Consider the following 21,773-nt stretch of genomic DNA (forward strand, 5'->3'; position numbering starts at 1 on the left):
TTCTAGCCAATTTAGTTGATGCAGAAAGGAACAGTGATGGGTAGAAAATGTTGCATTGGTAGCAAATTTCGCAACTTTGTTGTAGCAAGACTCTAGTTTTGTTCTTAAGGAGGACTGTAGATTGGTGAGGATGGGAGCGCCATATAGAAGTGTTGAAAACAGGAAGGATAAGTCCAGAGCCTTTTTTGCGGTGAGACTAAGAAAATAGTTATGCTTATATAGGGCACCTAGTTTTTGATGTTTTTGTTTTTTTTTTTTTATGTTACTGTAGATGTGAAGGTCAAAAGTTAATTTGTCGTCAATGATGACACCTAGTAATTTGGTGCTGGGGACAACTTCAATGAGGGTGTTAATTTTGGGAGTGAATGGAGAATAGTGATTTGTCAGCAGGGCTGGATTTTGTGGGGGTAAATATTAAAAGTTTTGTTTTATTGGGGTTGAGAGTGAGATGATTCTGGGACATCCAGGTTTTGGTAGAAGTAAATGCTTCTTGGGTGAGTGAGAAACTGTAGTGTAGGGGCAGATTTAGCAGAACAGATGATAGTAGGGTCATCTGCATACTGGATGATAGTACTGTTGATAAGAAAGGAATAAAAGTTATTGACAAATATGCTGAACAAGAGGGGTCCCAGTATTGAACCTTGGGGGACACCTGTATTTGTAGTTATGAAAGGGAGGAAGAATGTTGCCATTTAGTAGATTGCTGCTTATTACTGAGACAGTAAACCACTGTAGGGTAGGGAGAGTGGGATATAGTGTCGAATGCCTTTGATAGTTCAAGGAAGAGTGCTAAAACTAAGGAACCAGCATCTCAAGCTCTGTTTACTGTGTTGAGGAAGGAAATGAGGGCAGTGTTAGTACTATGTCCGGGCCTAAAGCCATGTTGAGTGGGGGAGATAATTTGGTGTTGTATTAGATAACTGAGAAGTTGGGTGTGAATACATATCTCCAGTATTTTGGAGATTGGGGACAGAATGGCAATGGGATGGAAATTTGAGATGTCGGAGTTGTTGCCGCCTTTGTGAATGGAAGGATAAATGCTTTTTTCCAGATATCAGGTATGCAGGATTTTTGAATGGACCTGTTGAGGAGGATGCTGATAGGATATGCAATAGAGGAGGCTGAGAGTTGTAAGTATTCGGCAGGTAAGTTATCAGGGGCATTGGCACAGGGTTTCAGCTTGTGAAGAAGTTTTTTGATAGTGGAAGTGGGTATGGGTGTTAGTGTGAAAGGAGGTAGAGGATTTGAAGGGGGTTGCACAGGTGGAGTTCCTGGTGGTCTGCTGTAATAAGTAGGAAGGTGATAGTAGGTTTTTGTATGGTGTCGATGACATATGTGTTAGAGGGAAGCTATCTCAGAGGGTGTTTTTTTCTGGGTTTGGACATGGGTTGTTGTTAGTTTGAGGGTGAACTAGGGAGTTGATTGCTCCCCAGAAATTCTTGTGGTTTAGTCTATGTTGTTCCTGGATAGACTGGAAGTATTCTTTTTTTTGTTTTTGATAACTAGGCATTTAGCTTGATTGCAAAGTTGTCTATATTGATTGAGGTTAGACAATGTTTTGTTTTTTGCCTGGCTTTCCAGGCTTTACCTTAGAGGACATAACTTGCTTTGTGGACTTTGTAAGCCAATTTGGATGTTTTGATGTGATCCTTTTTAACCGGAGTGGGGCAAGACTATTAAGGATCCTAAGAAATGTAGAATTGAAGAATTCTACAGCTTTGTTTAGTGGGAGAAATGTTACTGGGCTCCAGTTTACATTATGCAGGGTGTCATTGAAGGTGTTTAGGGAGAAATGGGATAGATCTGTGGTGTATCTATATTGGTGTAGGTTTGGTATGGAGGTGGGCTTATGTATTATGAATGCTGGAGAGTGATCACTAATGCTATTTGGGAGAGTTCCTGAGGTGGTAATTTTTTCTGGGTCAGAGACCAAGATCCAATCCAAGATTGATCCTTTGTTTTCTTTAATGTTGGGTCTAGTAATGTCGGAGATTAGCTGAGTATAGATGTGAAGATTAATATCTGTAGAGGGGTTATTAGTGGAAACATCTAGCCAGTTAATATTGACATTGCCTAGGATGACGTTTTTTTTTTATATTGTTTGTTGTCCAGGCAAGAATTTCTTTGCGAATAGGAGTATTATTGCCTGGGGGGATGTATATGACTATGATGCAAAGGCTTTTGCAATCATTATGTTTTAGGAAGGTTATTAGTAGCTCTGCAGTGGAGAAGTGAGGAATTGGATTGGAATATAGGATTACTGTAAAGGAGCTAGGGCACTAAGATTAGTAAAGTAGAAGATAAAAAAATAGAAGTTGAAGTTATGGAGTGCCTGCGAAGTGAAGGATATGGTGTAGAAGGTCTAACAGATTAAATCACAACGTGATGGAGTGAGTCCCCAAAGTAAGGAGAAACAGGAAGATCAGGAGACATCTGAAGAAGAAATGTAGACATGGGGAAAAAAAAGAGATTTAATATGGTGGAATATTTACGCAAAGGAGAAAGCAAAACTAACCAATACAAAAAGAGTAGCACCAAAGATATTTGAAGAGAAATACAGTCAAAGGAATTTGGACATGGAAAACTTTACAATACAAAAAATAAGAAGACAAAGAGGAAAAGTAGAAAAGGAGATTAGTAATGGAGAAGTTAAAGAAATAGAAACTGAGGTTATGGAGTACCTGCAATGTGAAGGATTCAATGTAGAAAGTCAAATGCAGAAAGTACCAAAACAAGATAGATTAATGGATATCCAAATTAAGGGGAAACCAGTGGAACAGGGAGCAACTGGTCAGGTGCCATATCAAAATATTTTGAGGCATTCCATAGGAAACCAGTATAAACATTCACTTTAAGCTAGACAGCAAGGCAAGGAACAGGAAACTGGAAACTCTGATGCAGTCAATATTGAGGAGTGATAGACAGGTGAGTTCCCATATGACAGAGCAATGGATGGCACAGGATGAAATTGAAGAGAAGGTGCCACAGGAAGATGCTATAGAACTTTCTATAGAATGCCCTTAGGAAACGGAAAACAATGGATGTGCCCTCAGTTTGGAAGAAAATGAGCTAAGAGAAGAGTTGCTTGATTTAATAGACATGGATAGATATATTAAGATCAATGGGAGAAATAGACTGCAGAAGGTCATTAAAATCCAAAAAGTCAGAAGTCTGATAAAATAAAAGAATGCAGTAATTAGGACTGTCCATAGAAATACATGTGATATAACAGAAGCAAAGAGGGTACATTACTGTGCAGCTAAATTAATAACTGATAAAGTTCTACCACAAGAACACAAGGTAGCGAGGGAAAGGAAGGGGAGAAATTGAATACCATCATGGAAGTATTGAATACAGAAAACTATAAAGCAATTAAGGCAAGAAGTGTCACTGTTAGAATACTATAGGAATGGATCAACAAAAATACTAAGAATGCTAGATGTAATAAAAGCAATGTGCAGTATTAAAACAGACCAGGCTCTATCATGCACTATTGCAAATAACAAACTAAAAATTTCAGCACATGCAGAAAAACGGAGAAGATAGACAGATAAATATAAAGGAAATGTACAAAATAAGCAATTTATTGATGACCCAAAAAAGTTTTATAGAGAACTGGGAAAGAAGGTAAAAGGAATTGAAAGACCGCAAAAAAGAGGAAACAGATACATTTTGGAGCAGTAGCTATGAAGATCCTGTGGAACATAACAAAGATGCTAACTGGATAGAAGAAGTAAAAGAAAGAATAAGAAGTGTAAAGGTACAGGATATGAAATGGGATGAAGTAACAGCCAGAGAGATTGAATCAAAGTTAAGAAAAGCCTCTAATTGGAAAACCCCAAGCCCAGATGCAGTACCTAACTTTTAGTTAAAAGTATTAACATCTTTGCATGAAGATTTGGTCATGAGTACGAATTATTTATATGTGCATCCTGAACAGACACTAGCCTGGCTAACAACAGTCAAAACAATGCTCCTACTTAAGAATGAACCTGCAAGCTACCCTAAAAATTATAGACCAATAACTTGCCTTCCGACGATGTATAAACTATACAGAGGAATTGATGCTAACAGAGTTTATAGTCATTTAGAAGAAAACTCAATTATGGCAGTAGAACAAAAGGGCAATAAAAGAAAGTCAAATGGAACAAAGGATCATTTGTTGTTAAAGTCATACTGGAGAACTGTAAAAAGGGGAAGAATTTAAGTATGGCATGGATTGACTATAAAAAAATGATAGTATCTCACATTCATGGATAAAAGAGTGCTTAAAAATGTATAAGATACACCCTACGCTGATCGACTGCATTACAGTGACCATGAAACAGTGGTAGACCAACCACTTTGCCATTAAGCCATGATAAAGGACAGATTATTATCCCAGGGATAAAAATTCAAATGAGGATATTCCATGGTGACTTTCTGCCACTGTTGTTATTATGCCTTGCCATTAACCCATTAAGCTGTTTACTTAAAACCTTAGGCCATTGCTATAATTTGGCTCATAGAAGACAACAAAGTGTAAAGACTTCTCATCTTCTCTTTGTCCATGATTTAAAACTGTATAGCTCATCAGATGAGGAACTGAAAGCACAGCTGCAGGTTGTCAAAACTTTTTCAGATGATTTAAGAATGTCATTTGGTCTTGATAAGTGTGCAAAAGCAGCCTTTAAAGCAGGGAAAACTGCAGCATCAGGAAAACATCAGTTTGGGACAAGAATGTGATATAAAAGAACTTGAGCAAGAGGGGTTGTATACATATTTGGGAATTGATGGAGGACCAACAATAAAACACGAACAAATGCGAATAAAACTTAGTAAGGAATATTTTAGAAGACTTAAATTAATTCTGAAAACAGCATTGACATCTAGGAACAAAATCCAAGCTATAAACCAATTTGCTTTTCCTGTCCTAACTTATAGTTTTGGAATGATTGACTGGCCCTAAAACGTTTTGGATAGATTAGATAGGAAAATAAGAAGGATGCTTCATGCTCACCAAATGATTTATAGAAGTTAATGTATACCAATATTATATATTCTCCATTCCAAAGGAGGGACGGGCCTCCTTGAAATTGATTACATGTATAGATCTGCAATTGTGAGACTCCACACATATCTGCTGACCTCACAAGACACAAATGTAGTGAAAGTTTTAAATTTAAGATTACTTCTCTGCTTAATTTAGCAGAAGTATATCGGTGTCAAACAGGAATGGAAATCAAACCAGAAGTAGATAAAAATCAGGTAGCAACAGAATGTGCCAAAAAACAAAAGAAAGAATATAAGGAGAAGGACCAGATGAGAAGGCAAGAAATGTGGAAAAAAACATAAATATAGTTGCAAGTATAGAAAACTTCTGGAAGAACCTCCTGTTGATCAGGAACGAATGCAGGAATGGTTAAGGAGAGGCAAATTCAAACCAAGAGATGAAAAGTTAATATTGGCAGCCCAAGATAATGGGCTGTGTACATGCTGGTTTGCAATGTTCATTGAATATGTAGGAGAAACAGACAAATGTAGGTTTTGCAAAACCAAATTGGAAATAGTCACACACTTTGTTGCTGGTTGTGACATACCAATGGCAAAAGGACTGTATACTGAAAGGCATAAGACTGTTGCACTGAGGATTGTGCAAACATTATGGTATTGAAGTGAATGAAAAACGCTGGAAACGCGAGCCACAAAGCATCATAGAAAATGATTAAGTTTATATCACATGGGATCACCCATTACCAACAGTTCAAAAGATAGATGCTAGAAAACCAGATATAGTGGTCCGAGAAAAGAAGACAAAAGTAGCATTGATCATTGAAATTGCTACACCCAGTGACTACAGTGTCTTGCATATAGGGAGAGACACAAAGTCATAAAATATCAGGATCTGCAGGAAAAAATTAGAGTAATAAGGAAGAAAGATACCCAGACAGTTCCAATAGTAGTTGGAGCAACGGGTCTTATAAAAAAGAATCTACAGTCCTATTTAGATATGTTACCAGTCTATGTAACCCCATATGAATTGCAGAAGGCATCATTAATGTGCTGCCAAGAGCACTTTTGGCTGACATCAAAGATTAAAACAATACTAATTTCATGAACTTTAATCGTACTTTGACTTAGGAATGGGGTCCATTCCCATCATAGTATTAGAAACCCAAAAGATTTGGAGAAATTAAAAAAATATATATTATATTCATAAATTAGAAGAAAGTATTTTAAGAAGTAAGCTAATATGGGAATGGAAACAGGAGATATTGCCATTAGGGATGACTGCAATTACGGGTACAGGGAATAGGCAAAAGGGCCTGGAATTTATTGGAGGAAAACTGGCAAAGGAACCAAGGTATTAGGTGCAAATAATTACAAAGGAAAGATAATAGAATGTAAAGAGGCTAGTAATACATTTGGACTGCAGGCTAAAAACTGCCTTCCCTATCAAAGATTGATATCAGAGTATCGGCAAAAAGAAAGGAATAGGGGGATCTTAACTGAAAGAACAGCACTGGTAGAGTTTTTAGATAAATCAAGAACAGAAACTGATAATGAGTAGGGCATATAAAATATTGTATGATAACTATAGCAATCAATCAGAGGAGGTTAGAAATGACTGACGAGAGACTGGATAAGCGAAAAACAAATAAAAAATGGGATGACATATGTATGGCGCCCAAATATGCAGCAAAGTCTAGAAGATTTAGGATTTTTGTTTGGTAGTGTATGCATAGGTATTTTTATACCCCAAGCAGACTTCAAAGAATTTTTCCTCAGGTAGACTGTAAATATTGGAGGTGTAATAGGGATGAAAGGGGTAAGTGAGAACATACTTTTGGGAGTGTAATGAGTTGCCAGACTTTAAAAATTCCCTGCAGACTACTGTGTCAGAAATACTGGCTGAACAAATTGGTGTAACTAAAGAAATTATTTTTTTCTGAGCTGTGATACAAGATCTGAATTGCTTAGGCATAGTAAGACCTTGTTGAGTCTAATTCTGCTGGCTGATAAAAATTCAGTTACTAGAAAATGGGAATTAAATTCTAAATCAACCATATTATAAAAATCTAATATAGTAACAGACATGAAAAAACTGGAAGTGGGATCTTAGAAAAGGGTAGGAGGAAATTACATAAGAAATGGAAATTGTGGGAACAATACACAGAAAATAATGTTTTGAAGGAGGAATGAGGTTTAAGGGAAGGCAAGAACTAAATGCGCTATGTAATGTTTAATTGACAATGGCTGTATAGAAGATTAAATGTGATGCATAACGTTTGCAACTGAAAATATGTCAATATGGTTTGTTTTCATTTATATTAATGTATGATTGCCTTTATCATAAGTGATAATTCAATAAAGATGTTTTTTATTAAAAAACTGTGCCAGCCTACACCTCAAGTACATGATCCATTGCAAACCTCATCCCATAATTCTGTTCTCTTTAAATCTTTGAGAGGGTTGAGCTGACAAATAGGGTAGGCAGTCAGAAGGCTGAACTGCAGCAGGTGTTTAAGGCTATTTTATTAGTTTCAAGTACAGAAGTAGAAAACAGAACATCATACAGTGCACTCAGGCATACAAATTCACATGCACAAACACACACACAAAAATGCACGCACGCATGCACACACTCAAGCACACACACACATGCACTCACACACACACACAGACACACACACACACACACACACACACACACACACACACACACACACACACACACACACACACACACACCACACAGGCATGCATACGGCGTCCTCCTCGGGGTCACAACATGGATCACAGTGTGCTAATAAAATAACTGCATTCAGAATAAGCATTGATGTAATCATTTTTTGGCGATATTGTACTTGTAAGGACTCCCGTTGTGAAACTATTGTTTTGTTTTTACATTTTGTTGTACATTCGGAGGGAATGCATATTCATGAATGACATATCACGGGGTGGGTTTTTTGGCAGGGCTTGCTACTGCGCATCTGGTGAGGCCCTCAAGTACAATATCACCAAAAAAAGTAGGTACAAATGTGTGTGTGTGTGTGTGTGTGTGTATGTGTGTGTGTGTGTGTGTGTGTGTGTGTGTGTGTGTGTGTGTGTGTGTGTGTGTGTGTAAGCTGAAATAACCAGTAATAAAAGAAGTGGACATAAGAGCGTAGAAAGAAAGTACCACAGTCTTACCTAAAGCTTCCTCCTCGGGGTCACAACGTGGAGCACAGTGTGCTAATAAAATAACTGTATTCAGAATAAGCACAGATGTAGTCATTTTTTGGCGATATTGTACTTGTAAGGACTCCCCTTGTGAAACTATTGTTTTCTTTTTACATTTTGTTGCACATTCGGAGGGAATGCATATTCATGAATGACATATCACAGGGGTGGGTTTTGGGCGGGGCTTGCAACTGCACATCTGGTGAGGCCCTCAAGTACAATATCGAAGGCTGGCCTTGGGGCTGTTTTCAACCACAGCCTTGGATTAAGGCATTGATGAATGCTTGTTCAAGTAATAACTACTTATATTAGGGGTATCTATAAAAGAGAAATCACATGGAAGGAGCAGAGAAAAAGACAATGTCATTTGAAAAGACTTCTTTGGATTAGAAAATCAGGGTCGAGATGGGAAAGTGCTATACAGATAAGCTGAGATAGTGTTCTTCAGAAATCAGTTGCAAAGTTTTACATCTCCTAGCAGTATTATTTGCAGTTATAATAACAGTAAAGGTCTAATTCTAGAGTAATTTGAAGCAGCTTGATTTCCAGAGAAAAAAATGCTCCTGAAGAAACCACAATAGTTTTTAGCCATCAGATATGAAGTTTCAGAACAAAATGTATTAATGACGTACATCACTGGATCAGCTTCATTATTATTTGGAATAAAGATGATATCTGAATGCCATGAACCTGTATAAGTGTATCCAAAAGAAAAAAAAGAATCCAAGGTACTCTAATTTGTCTCTTATTACCCAATCTTTTAAAAAGTTTCCTTTGGTGTGGATTTTTGTTTTGTATAAATGATAAATAAGTAACCTCGCGGTGGTGGTGCTGCGGTAGCGTTTTTACCTCACAGTAAGACGCTGTACAGTTCAATTCTCAGCTAGAGCGTCTTCTGCGTGGAGACATGCATGAATGGGCGTGCCTTCGTTGAAGGTTGTGTGTCAGGCCTGGCAAGCCGGTACGTAAATCAACTGCAAATCACTAGCAGACCAGAGTTCCGCTGTGGTGACCCCTAACCGGGAAAAGCCGAAAGACACAAACAAATAAATGATAAATGAGTGCCATCTATTTGACACACTTGTTAAAGATGAAATATAATGTTTCTGCATTTCTCATTTTTCTCAGTCAAATCACTATTTTAAACACAGCGTTTACTTTAGAATGTAGCTTTTCTTACTATCACCTGTTAAAGCATCACTGTCTGTTGCTGTGTAAACACTGTGGTTGTCCAAAACAGAAGACAGTATACTTGTGACAGGCAATGGTATAAACTAAAGAACCAACTGAATTAGAATGAGGGTGGGCGTTGGGGTGACAGATCCTGTTTTTAACAAATACCATTTGAAAAAAAGCAGTGGAATGTCCTAAAACACACAGACTTTTGGAATGTTATGAGATTTTGAGACCCACTGATGTCACTGGATAGTGTTTTGCAGGAAAATGGAAACTCAATTTATGTTTTGCAGTGACTATTATATTAAGTATGCTTTCTCCAACAAGTGCAGAAACATGGCCAGGAATGCAAGGCAGCATGTCAGTTTTATGAATCCCTGTTTTTTTTTTCAAGTCATTACTCAACACCTTTTCATTACTGCCAAATATCCATGGCAAGATTTCAAGGCTTCCTTGCTGAGTGAACTCCTAAGCTTTCACGCCAGAGGTCCCAGCAACATTTCCTTCCTGTCCCCTCACTGCTTCCTGCTGTACATCTTGTTGCTGTGGAAACATAGCTAACTGGGAGGATACTGTCAGGCAGCAGAAAGTGCTATTTGCTGTAGCAGTTATAGTTTCACACACATTTTACGGAAGGTACCTTAAGTGTTGCAACAGCATGTATTTATCACCACTACCACATTGTCTATTCAAACGGTGAAGCCACACTGTCATCCTTAGTAATGGATGCTAACCCTAGACCTAATGCCGCTCCTTCCTCCAGCCTTAAACTTATACCTTAACATTAAAAAAAAAAAAAAAACCTTCCTGTAACACGCTATTCAGACAAGTTTGAGGCATGTATTATGGAGGGTTTAACATGAAGATCAGGACAGAGGAAATAGTTTTTCTTTTTGGATCTTTAGTAAGTTGATGTTTTGAGTATTTAATAATCTGCAATATTGTACTTGAGGGCCTCACCAGATGCGCAGTAGCAAGCCCCAGCCAAAACCCACCCCCATGATATGTCATTCATGAATATGCATTCCCTCCGAATGTACAACAAAATGTAAAAAAGAAAATAATACTTTCACAAAGGGAGTCCTTACAAGTACAATATCACCAAAAAATGATTACATCTGCGCTTATTCTGAATACAGTTATTTTATTAGCACACTGTGCTCCACGTTGTGACTCCGAGAATTAAGTTTTAGGTAAGACTGTGGTACTTTCTTTCTATTATGTCCACTTCTTTTATTACTGGTTATTTCAGCTTACACACACACACACACACACACACACACACACACACACACACACACACACACACACACACACACACAGACACACACTCGTACCTACTTTTTTTTTTTTCTTTTGAGACCAGACCGGAACATATATATAAAGGTAAATGTAATAGATAAGACTTTTGAAAACGTAGCATGAAGTCTGGCTTATTTATAATAGCGATTAATACAGCTATACTTGTAAAAGCCACCAAGTATTGATGTTTTATAAAACTTCCTGAATTAGTTCTATTTGACTCAACGCACAGTGAAATTATTGTTTTGAGAATAGGACCGTCACAGGTCAGTTTTTTTTGTAATTTACAGACTATTGCACAGCTCGGGTCCACCGCATCTGTCACTCAATTCATGACACGCCCACTTCTGTGCGAAACGAAGTGGTGACGCCCTCAAGTACAATATCGCCCAATATTCTGTATGTTCGAACATCATAATGCTGGTGTTTTCATTTGACAATAAGAAAGTTAGATCATACAGAGTAGAGCCATATATCTATTGAAGTTAATCGAAACTTTAGTAGATCCACACGAAAAACGTCGACAAAAAAGATTTTAAAAATCCATGGAACAGTGTGCATGCTCTATGAAATAGCCTCAGAGCGTGCAACTTAAAAATAATATTTTTGTGGGGGGTGTAAGCCCACTGAGCCCCCTCATACCCTCTGCTTATTAATATACCAATTCTGAGATTGTACAAGATGGGGAAATAGCATATTCCCTAACCCCAGTATTATAGCAATTTTGCACAAATTAAACAGCCTTCCTGTTGACCAAACTAAGCAGCTAGGAAAGCTGTTAACTACAAACTACATTCCAGCTGACCAATGTCAGGGATCCAATATATAGTTATGTATAGACAGTAATCTCCTTAAAACAGACTGTAGTAAGTTGAGAATAAAAATGCAGATTTATTCTAAACAGAAATGAAAAAACACAAATTTACAAAATATATATAGTTTGAGGAGGTCACACGACCACATGCACTCAGTGCCAATATTGTCTTTACATTACCAGTTTGCCAACCAGTTGTAGACCCTGCCAGGCTCTCCCTTTAGCTCTATCAATCAAAATATTTTCCTTGAGTATGTCTTAAGCTATATTTGCAATAAGCCCACAATCCTTCTATGAACCCACAACAACTGAGGAACCATTTCCTGGTGTGCTACTTTCAGGATCCGGCCATATATACTACATTCGTAAGCAATGCATCAATTTCCTGTTTAAATGTACAGAGTATATTACAGACACACATCTCTTTATGCACAGTTAAAGGCATTCTTTCCACTTTTATATAAACAAGATATTATAACTACCACACTCTTGCTCAAAACTATCCGTTTTTGAACTCATGGTGATGTGATGTAGACTCATCAACATTCCTGTTATCTAGTCCAGGCCTATGGATCATGGTATATTGGGATGGCTGGAGAGATAGTGCCCAGCAGCACAATTTTGTGTTATGTGTTTTCATCTTGTTTATTTAGACATTGCAATGGAGCATGGTCAGTCACCAGGCTAAAGTGCTTATTCAGCAGATAAGATAAGATCATAGATTCAATGAAAAGAAGGCATAAGCACTCTCTGTCTGCTACTAAATATCTCTTTTCAGCATTGCTTGACTTTTGACCGATGCAGCATACAGGGTTCTTGCCTAGAATGTATTGGGACAATTCTAGGTGATTTAAACTATCCGACTATAGACTGGAAAAACCTACACCACCACTAGTGCACAAGCACAAACTTCCTGGGCTTTGCCAATACAAATGCCCTAGAACAATTAGTTGAAGTACTCACTAGGGGGAATAACATCTTGAATCTTGTCCTTACTAATCTGGGAGCATCTTGCATCATCCCTTATGTATCTTCATCACTTCTTAAGTTTGACCATAATGCAGTCTCCTTTGAAATAAAACTGAAACAAGAGATCCTTTCCAACCAAGGTACCTTTAGAAATTTCTTTAAGCCAAACTACTCACTCCTAAGTGATACATTGGCAAGCTTCAAATTCCCACCAAACCCAGTTTACTCCACTGAATACACAGAAATGTACACCACCACACTATAGCAGCATGTAAACAGCTGCACAGATGTAGCTGTATCCCATAGGAACAAGTGCAGGACAAACCCCAGAAACAACCACACACGGTAACCATAATATCAACAAGCTTATAATAAAAGGAAAATAATTTTGACCAAAAGTAAAAAGGTTAATTCCCAGAATGTTAGAGTCTTTGTCACTGAAGTAAACAGACCATTCATGAGCTTAATAAAATTCATCCAAGACAAGTCTTAGGCTAAAATAGCTACCCAAGCCAAAGGCAATTGCAAGGCAATTTTTTAGTTATGCTCATAATCTCAAAAGTACAGTGCAGGAATGCACTGAACTGATTGTGAATGATGTTACCTACACTGAGGCTGAAGATATAGTGAAGCTGCTGGCCAATAATTTTATTTCTAACTTTACCCCTCTTTCACCTCCATCTACCTCTCAAGATATACCTGAAACTGGCTTACTGCACCTCCAGCTATCACACAAGACCAAGTCCCAAAAGGCACTCAAAAGCTAAAAATACTGCATTGATGGGTCCTAACAATATCCCTGGATGCATGTTAAATAGTATGTGCATGAGTTAGTCATACCCCTAACAACACTGTTCAAACTCAGCTTCCATACAGATTTTGTACCAAGTGAATGCAGAACAGCTACAGTCATTCTTGTGCATAAGGGAGGACCTATCACAGACCCAAGCCATTATAGACCTGTAAGTCTGACTAGCCTTATATAGAAAGCCATTGAAAGACTTATCATGGAATTAATCAGTCAGGACAGAGGTAACCTCCAAATACTGGACCTGTTTTAGTTTGCATTCATCAAGGGCAAGTCATGCTTACTCAACCTGGTTATTTTTTTGAAAAGGTCGCCGAAGTAATGGATGAAGACAAAATGGTACACACTGCACACCTCAATCTGGCCAAGGCTTTTGACACAAGTCACCACTCAGTCAGAGTATAAAAGCTAAATAAATTGGGAATAAACTCCTATGTAACCCACTAGATTGCCATCTAACTCACAGATTAGACACAGATAATCAAAAGTTTGGAAGTTACCTCCATAAAGAAACCAGTCACCACGGGAGTCCCTCAGGGTTTTAAGCTGGGACCTGTCCTATTTGGTGTCTACTTTTCTGAAGTAAACACCAATATCAAAGGGCTCTGGTTGACTAAGTTTACAGATGACTGTAAGCTAGGAGCAGTAATTGAATGTTTAAATGACTTAGTCATCCTGCAGGAAGGTTTATCAAATAAATAACTGGTGTCAAAATCGTGGTCTGAAACTTAATGCCAAGAAATGCATATTGTATCCTTTGGGAAGTCATCTACCCCAGGGAACTACCACATTGACAATACTACCCTAAGAGTTGACCAGTTGTTGAGGATTTGGGAACTTATGTGGACAGTGACCTAACTTTTGACCAACATGTGTCTATTGTTGTAAGGATGTCCTTCTATACTGCACATCTTATAAACAAAGAAATTGTGTCTAGATCTAGGGATGTCATTGTCCCCTTTTACTCAGCCCTTATTAGGCTAATCATTGAATATAATGCCCTATTTTGCATTTATCTATTCAGAACATGCAACAAATGGAGCACCCACAGAGATACCTTACTAAAAGGATACAAGGCTTTAACAGCATGTTCTACATGGACTGACTCAAAGTCCTGGCACTGTACTCGGTATCCTAAAGACTACTAAGAGGTGATCTGTGTCTGACATCCTCCGTACCATTACTGATGGATTTACTGCACATCAGCAAGTCAAATGGCACCAAAAATACTCAGTCTCGTGATCTAAACCTCGTCTACAACATCAACAGAACAGTTTGGAGGGACAGGTATATTTCACAGAGGATACTGCTGCTGTGGAACAGACTCCCCATCCACATAAAACAAAGTTTATTCCTGTCCATTTTCAAGTACAACTTAGATCTGTGGAAGGGAAACAGACTTTTTCCAGGACTGTCCCCTGTACTACTAATGGACAGAGGAAACTCTAAATGCTTTATCCCATGCATGGGTCCCCCAAAAAAGATCTATGGTCTGATCCCAGTTATTCCTATTAGGGGTAGTATATAATTGTTGTCCATGGGATGGGTAAGTCCAATCTATAATTAAATGGGATAAGTTATTTCAAGAACAAAAAGGGAAACTGACTAGGCTTAAAACAGCCCACAAGGGCAGCTAGCCAAGTACGTACCTATGAGCCTGCGAAGCATCTTCATCAGATAAATTCTGTAATAAAATAAGGAGTCGTTGACTTTGGTTCAGAACATAATATTTGTCTTAGTGCATTAAAAGCCCCATCTGACTCAAGAGACCACTGTTTTTATGAGATCTGTCAAAGGAATATAGTAGCTACAAAATTAGCATACATTTTCTGTAATACCCAACTATTCCAAAGAAAATCTTGATCTGACTTTTAGTGGAGGCTATAGATCAGTTCCTTACTGCTTCATGCTTTTTATTCTAGTTGTGTTTTTATTTATTTTATTTATTTTCCATTTGTTTACCAGGAGTGTCCAGTGGGCCGGAGTGAGCCCATTTTCAGCGGAGGTCTGGAGAGAAAAGCTCCAAATAGACATTTATTAACAAATAAACAGAAAATGTTTTTCTTTACAACAGGTTCAGACATACAGTTAGGTTACAGATTGAGGTTACAAAACATAATATGGCTAAAGCAAGTTAAAAATGCAGGCATTGTGTATTATTGAAGTTGTAGCAGTCATGACAGACTATGAATAGTTGCATTTTGAATACCATAACAGTCTGGCAGTCATAGCAGTGGATAAACAGTTATATAGAGTATGGTTACAATTTTGCTAATGGTGGAGTTTGGAAGGGGTCAAGTAATGTGGGGTGTGAAGAAGAACCCTTGCCAATGGATAACTAGATGTGAATGGAGGCCATCTTTGTAGGACCTGGCATTACTGGTAGCTCTGAGTGATGTAGGGGGTGAGTTCCAGAGTTTGGCAATACAGAAAGAGTAGAGTGCATGTCCGGCAGGGAGTGCAGGTTTTTGGGCGAGTAGCAATGTTTCATTTTGTGATCTAAGTGGTCTGTTTGGGTGGTATTGAGTTAAGGTGGCAGTAAGGGCTGGACAGTCAAGGGGTTTATAGATAATTTTATGGGCTATTGACAGTTGCTGGTGAGTGAGTTATTGAGGTAGCTCAAGCCATTTGAGTGCGTGGAGTGAAGAACAGTGATGGGAAGTGTAGGTGGCATTAGTTGCAAGTCGCTATTTTGTTATAACAGGTTTCCATTTTATTTTTTAGGGCTGTGCGAATGTTAGTGAGGAGGGGAAGTTTTGATAGACTTCCTCATGTAAGATAGCCCATATATTTGGCTGCTGCTACACTTACTGTTCTGGAGATTCACAGTTAAGCCTGCATGTTTTATAGATTCTGACACAACCTGCACTTTTGTTGAGTCTCCAAATATTCTAAATGAATGAGAATGTTATCCAGGTATGCAGCAGGATGAGGCCTGTTTTATCAACTGGTCTCAGAAAAACGGCTGGAGCTCCATGTAGGCCAAATGGTAGCACTGTAAACTAAAACAGACTTCTGGTGTACTTTGCTTGCTGCTGCTTTTGGATTGTTAGACTTCTGGTTTACAAAGATTTTTTTTTTTATTTAGCAGAGGAGGAAGCATTTAACTGCCAATACCTCTAAGTCATGTCTAATGTTGTCATGTAGTATTCATTAGTTCTGACATTGGGTAGCTATCATACTTTGAAATATTATTTAGTTTCCAGAAATTATTACAGAATCTAATACTTAAATCTGGTTTAGGAACCAGCTAAAATGGACTGCTCAATTCATGTTGTGACTTTTTTCTTGCAAAGTTTGAGCTTCTTTTGACTTTGTCTCTTATTAGATGCTTCTGCGACTTTGTCTATGTTATGCTCTTATCAGTTTAAGTCTATTTGGGGAAGTAAGAAAATACTCCTTTTTTGCTTAAGAGAGTTTCTCTTACTTCCTGCTTTTCTGCCATTGACAATGTTTCTTCTAGCTGGACTTAAAGATTCTCTGGTTCCTCCTGTATGAATTTCAGATTGCAAGCTAACCACAGAACTTTCTGCTTCTTTTCATGGATTAAGTATTGATAGATTTGCTCTGTCTTTCTCTTTCCAGGTTGCCTACTTTTGCATTTCACTGCAGTTATTCTTTCAGTCACCCCAAATGTTCTTGGCTGAGGGTAATAATACAAATACCTGATAACCTGGGTTAAATTCTCTAAGTTGGGGTTTCTTACAACAAACGTGTTGCTGCATGACGTAGACTTTCCGTATGCAGTCTTTTAATATGGAGATGTCCATCTTTGGTCTGTCCTGTAAACTCAAGCAATGTTCAGTCACACTTTTAAATGGTATATTCTCTTCCTTTCTTCACAAGCCTCTTTAACAACATTAAGTAGACATCTGCTCTTGGATTCCTATCATAAAAGAGTTCATATGGGGTAAACCCAGTTGAAGCTTCCTGCACTACAAATGACAAACAGGGTAACTGCTAGTCCCAGGTTTTACCATCTGCACCTTTCTTAACCAATATAGTAAACCATCAGTCTGTGGATGGTATACTGATGTTTTTATTTGTTTATCCTTAAAGCATTGGTGCAAGTGATGCAGTGCCCTTGACTGAAAGGGCATGTATCTCCTTAGAAATACACACTCTGAAAAATAATTAGCAGTCCTCTGGCAATAGTGTTAACATAGGCCTTGCATCATGGCACAGTTTCTGGACGTTTTGTTGCATACAGAAATACATTGCTAAATTTCACCAGTGGTCTCAACATGTCAGTAACAATGCATTAAAGTGGCACCTTTATAATAGACATTGGAATCAATGGGATCTCAGACTGAGGATGGGGTTCAGGTTTCTGACATTATGGAAAAGAAGTACAGAAATTGCCCATTTCATTCACCGTACCTGGGCAACAAAATGTGAGTAATAATCTTGCCTTAGTTTTACCCATCACCAGGTGACCTCTCTTAACATGTGAATATGTACTAACTTCATTACTATAGCAATAACCCACGCCTGGGTGTGGGTAATGCTAAATTTACCCACGGTTGGTGTGGTTTGGTCCCGAGGGACCAAACAAAGCCAACCGTGGGTAAATTTAGCATTACCCACACCCAGAAGTGGGTTATTGCTATTATACCATGGTGTTAGTTTGCTTTGTATTATATTTGTATTGTTGTTATTTGTGTTTTTGTTAGCTTTTTTTTGTATTCTTCCACTTTTGTGAGATAAAATAGTCCACACTTTCAGTTTGTTTTTATTGTTTATTTCTGTTTTAATTTAAATACATGTTATTTTTTAATTTTTCAGGAAATGTTAGGAAATAATTATATTAGTAGATATAGTTGTAAAGCTTTTGGTATGTCTTTATAGTTTTAAAGCTTTTGGTATGTCTTCTTGTTGTAGTTTCTTTTATATTTGTGTATTGGTTCTGTCTTGATGGTTGTCTATGTTCATATGCTGGCTTGAGTTCTTCTTAGTGTAGTATCTGTAATGAGAAATTGTATTTATTGTTAATTTTATGTTTATATATTGCATTGTATGTATCTATCTATATATATATATATATATATATATATATATATATATATATATATATATATATATGGTTTTAGTATAAATTTAGAGTTTACTTACTTATTTTGTTGGGTTTCTATATTGTAGATGTTTATTGTTCCATAGTTTATAATGTGTTGTTTGTCTTGTGGTTTTTCTGGTTCATTTTCCAGGTATGGACTTTCTGTGTTATGGACTTTCATTTTTTTTTTTTCTTGGTCCGTTGTCTGTTGTGTTATTGATATTCTCTTCATGTATTGGATTTTTTGGTGTTCCTTGTGTTCCAGATATTATTTTTCCCCATGTTTTAAATTCATCTACTGAAGGTTGATAATACTATCTTAGTGATGCTTCACTTTTATGTCCTGTGACAGTCATTATTTGTCTTGCTTCCATCCCTGATTGTGAGAGTAATGTTACTGCTGTTGCTCTTAAGGAGTGGTTTGTGTATCTCTTTGATAGGTTTGCTTGTTTGCAGATTTGTGGTAACATGTTTGCAAGATAGTTTTTTTCCCATTGGTTGTGTTGTGTACCATGTATCCATTTTGTCAAGTACATGTTGTGGATATTTTTTTGGGTGGAGGAACAGTTGTTTTGTATTAGGTGGCCTTTTTTGTAAGTATTTTTTGAAACTTTTTACAGGACATGAAGGGTCTGTGCGGTTTTCGAACATGAATCCTCTTAGCAAATGTTTTGTAACATCATAGTGTTTTTTGTGGTTTTTTTGTATGTTCATTGAAATTTTTTGTTACATATTCTGTGCCATCTGTATATTTGTTTATTGTAAAACTGTCTTCTGTGAGGTATCGTACTCCTTCATTCCCACGTCTTGCAAAGTGTAGCTGTATATCAAACCATACTTTTCTTACTAGTCCGTCTGCTGTGCTTGGGGAAAGTACTTGGCTGTTTCTTAGTTGTGTTATTTCTTGCATTGTGAGTGGCTGGTGGTGTTCTGCTGTATCTTTTCCTTGTCTTCTGTAATTTTTAATTACTGACTTAAATACGTTATTTGCATTTGTTAGGGCTGTATCTGTTATGATGTTAATCTTTCTATTGAATGGTGGGTTGTTTATATATCTGTTTAGTCGTGCACATAAGGATACAAATGCACTTATTACGTATTCTTGTCCTTTTGTGTTTCGTACTGTAGCATAGAATTCTCTAAGTATTTTGTTTAATTTTTCTGGTGTAATAGTGTGGAAGTCTATGTTGTAGTGTTTTTGTTTTTTCCAGTTTTGAAATATGTTTATAGCCCACTGTGTTTGTTTTCTTGTACTTAATTCTTCTTTTTCTAATTCTATTGTTTCTATTTCTTTAACAGATTTTTCTGCATGTCTTTTATGTTTATGAGTGGAATAGGCTTTTAATGTTTTTACCTTTTTGAAGAGTATGGCTTGTCACACTGTTGTCTTCTATAAGGGCCTTGTTATGCTGCAGTAATTCCTGTTCTTGTGGTTGGAGAATTTTCTTGCTTGTTGATGGTTTCATTGAGGTTTGTGGTATGTTCTTAAATATTTCTTCTATTTCACTGTCACTTATTATTTCAAAGTTTAGTTCCATTTTTTTATTATTTTCTATCTATGGTGTCTCTTGGTTGGGTGTTTCTTCCTGTCTGAGTTTGTAGTCTTCGTGTTTAACAGGGCTCGTGCAGGTTTTTGAAGGGAGGTAATTAAAAGGGTAGGTGGTGCTTGTTATAAAATAGTTTTAGCAGTATAGACGTTTATAAGGTGTAGTTATGTTATACTAGTTATGGGTATGTTGAAATGTGGTGTAGTGTTAATTTGTATTTATTTTTTTTAAATATGTACTTTTAGTAATTGGTCACTAGATGGTGGTGTATGCGGTTTTATAAGATGTATGCGGTTTTAGAAAATGTATGCTGATGTGGACGTTTGGTATGGTGTGTGTTTTTTACTTTGCGAGGGATGTCTGGTGTGTTTTAATATGTATATTTTTGGAGTTGTGCGTGTATATGTATTGTAGGGAATATAGGTGAGTGAATGGTTTTATGACAATGCTTGGTTTTGTTGGGTTATAACTGGTGGTTATGTAGTGTGTGTGTGTGTGTGTGCTGTATTTGCGACTGTATGAGTTTTCATTTTGTTTGTGTTCGAGGTGAGGGAATGAGAAATAGTATATGGGTAATGTTTATTTTTGTGTGTTTTAGTTGAGTAGTTGGTGTTTTTTGCTTTTACGTTTACCGTACATTTATTTTTGCTTGATGTCGGCGCAGCGGGATACGTAACTGACCGGACTTCTTTCCTTGTTTGTTGTACCCAGGAAAAGTGTAATGAGAACTCCACCAGGCACAAATAAATCGAAGCTCCAAGGTAAAATTGCTTTTAATAAGCACTTTGAACCACTCCACAACAAAGACTGGATCAAATAAAGACAAGCAAAACAAAATAACGTATCCACATACACGTTTTCGTCGCCAACTTCATCAGTTATACATCCATTTTAAAACTGAAATGCTTTTATATGCTGTTTGAATTTAGTCATAGGTCTGTTGTCCAATCCTTTAACACATTCAATAGAGGTTCATTTAATTGAATGATTAATTCATAAAAACAATGTAAAAAACTAAATAAATAAGTCCAATTCTCTAAAAACATATAATCACAACTTATACCCTTTTTATTATAATTTGTCTAAGAATTTAAAACCTTTAATACATTTAAATACATTTAAATAAGACTTTTAAAATGTTTCTGTATTGTGCTTGATTTGGGCTTTTGGATCTGAAATTACAACAAAGCACCATCTTGTGGCCATTGAATGAATTGCAAAGCCATACACTGAGACCTTGAGAATCCAAAGAAACACTTGTTTTTTTGCAATCTGTATAAAATATCATAACAATAAAACCAAAACTAAAAACTTCTTTGAGTTAAAGCTTGGCAGCTCTCATCTTCAAAACTGGCCAATGATACCATATCATTGAGCCCAAAATTACGGTTTGCATCCAAAAGAGCTGCCAATACAATTTTTTATACTCAAGGGGTGCCCCCCACATCCCCCCTCTGGGTTTAGTGGGAACCACTTCCAATACAAAAATGAGTAACCTGTGGTGTTGCATTTTATTGAATGTTTACTCAATGCACTTTTTTCTTTCATCACCCTGACATCATATAAGTGCTCGTATATTCTCTGTCTGAGCTTTCTCTCGCTCTTTCCAACGTAGAAAGAGGGACATTTTTTGCAAACAGCTAAATATATGATGCCTTTGGTGTCACAGTTAGCAAATGAATTTAAATGTATGGTCATTTTCCTTGCTTCTAAAACCATACTTTCCCCACAGATCAGGTAGGTACAATAATTACATCTCCCACACTTTTGTAATCCTTTCTTGGATTTTTCTTGGTTATTACACTTGTTGTTTTTCATCCCTGCTTCAAGGTAATTCTTGATACTTTTCCTCTCGATATACATGGGTTAGTTCTTTATCAAAGATAGATTCAAGATCTGAAA

Source organism: Protopterus annectens, chromosome 12.part0 (genome assembly GCF_019279795.1).
Source record: "Protopterus annectens isolate FY-2018-M chromosome 12.part0, PAN1.0, whole genome shotgun sequence".
Lineage (NCBI taxonomy): Eukaryota > Metazoa > Chordata > Ceratodontiformes > Protopteridae > Protopterus > Protopterus annectens.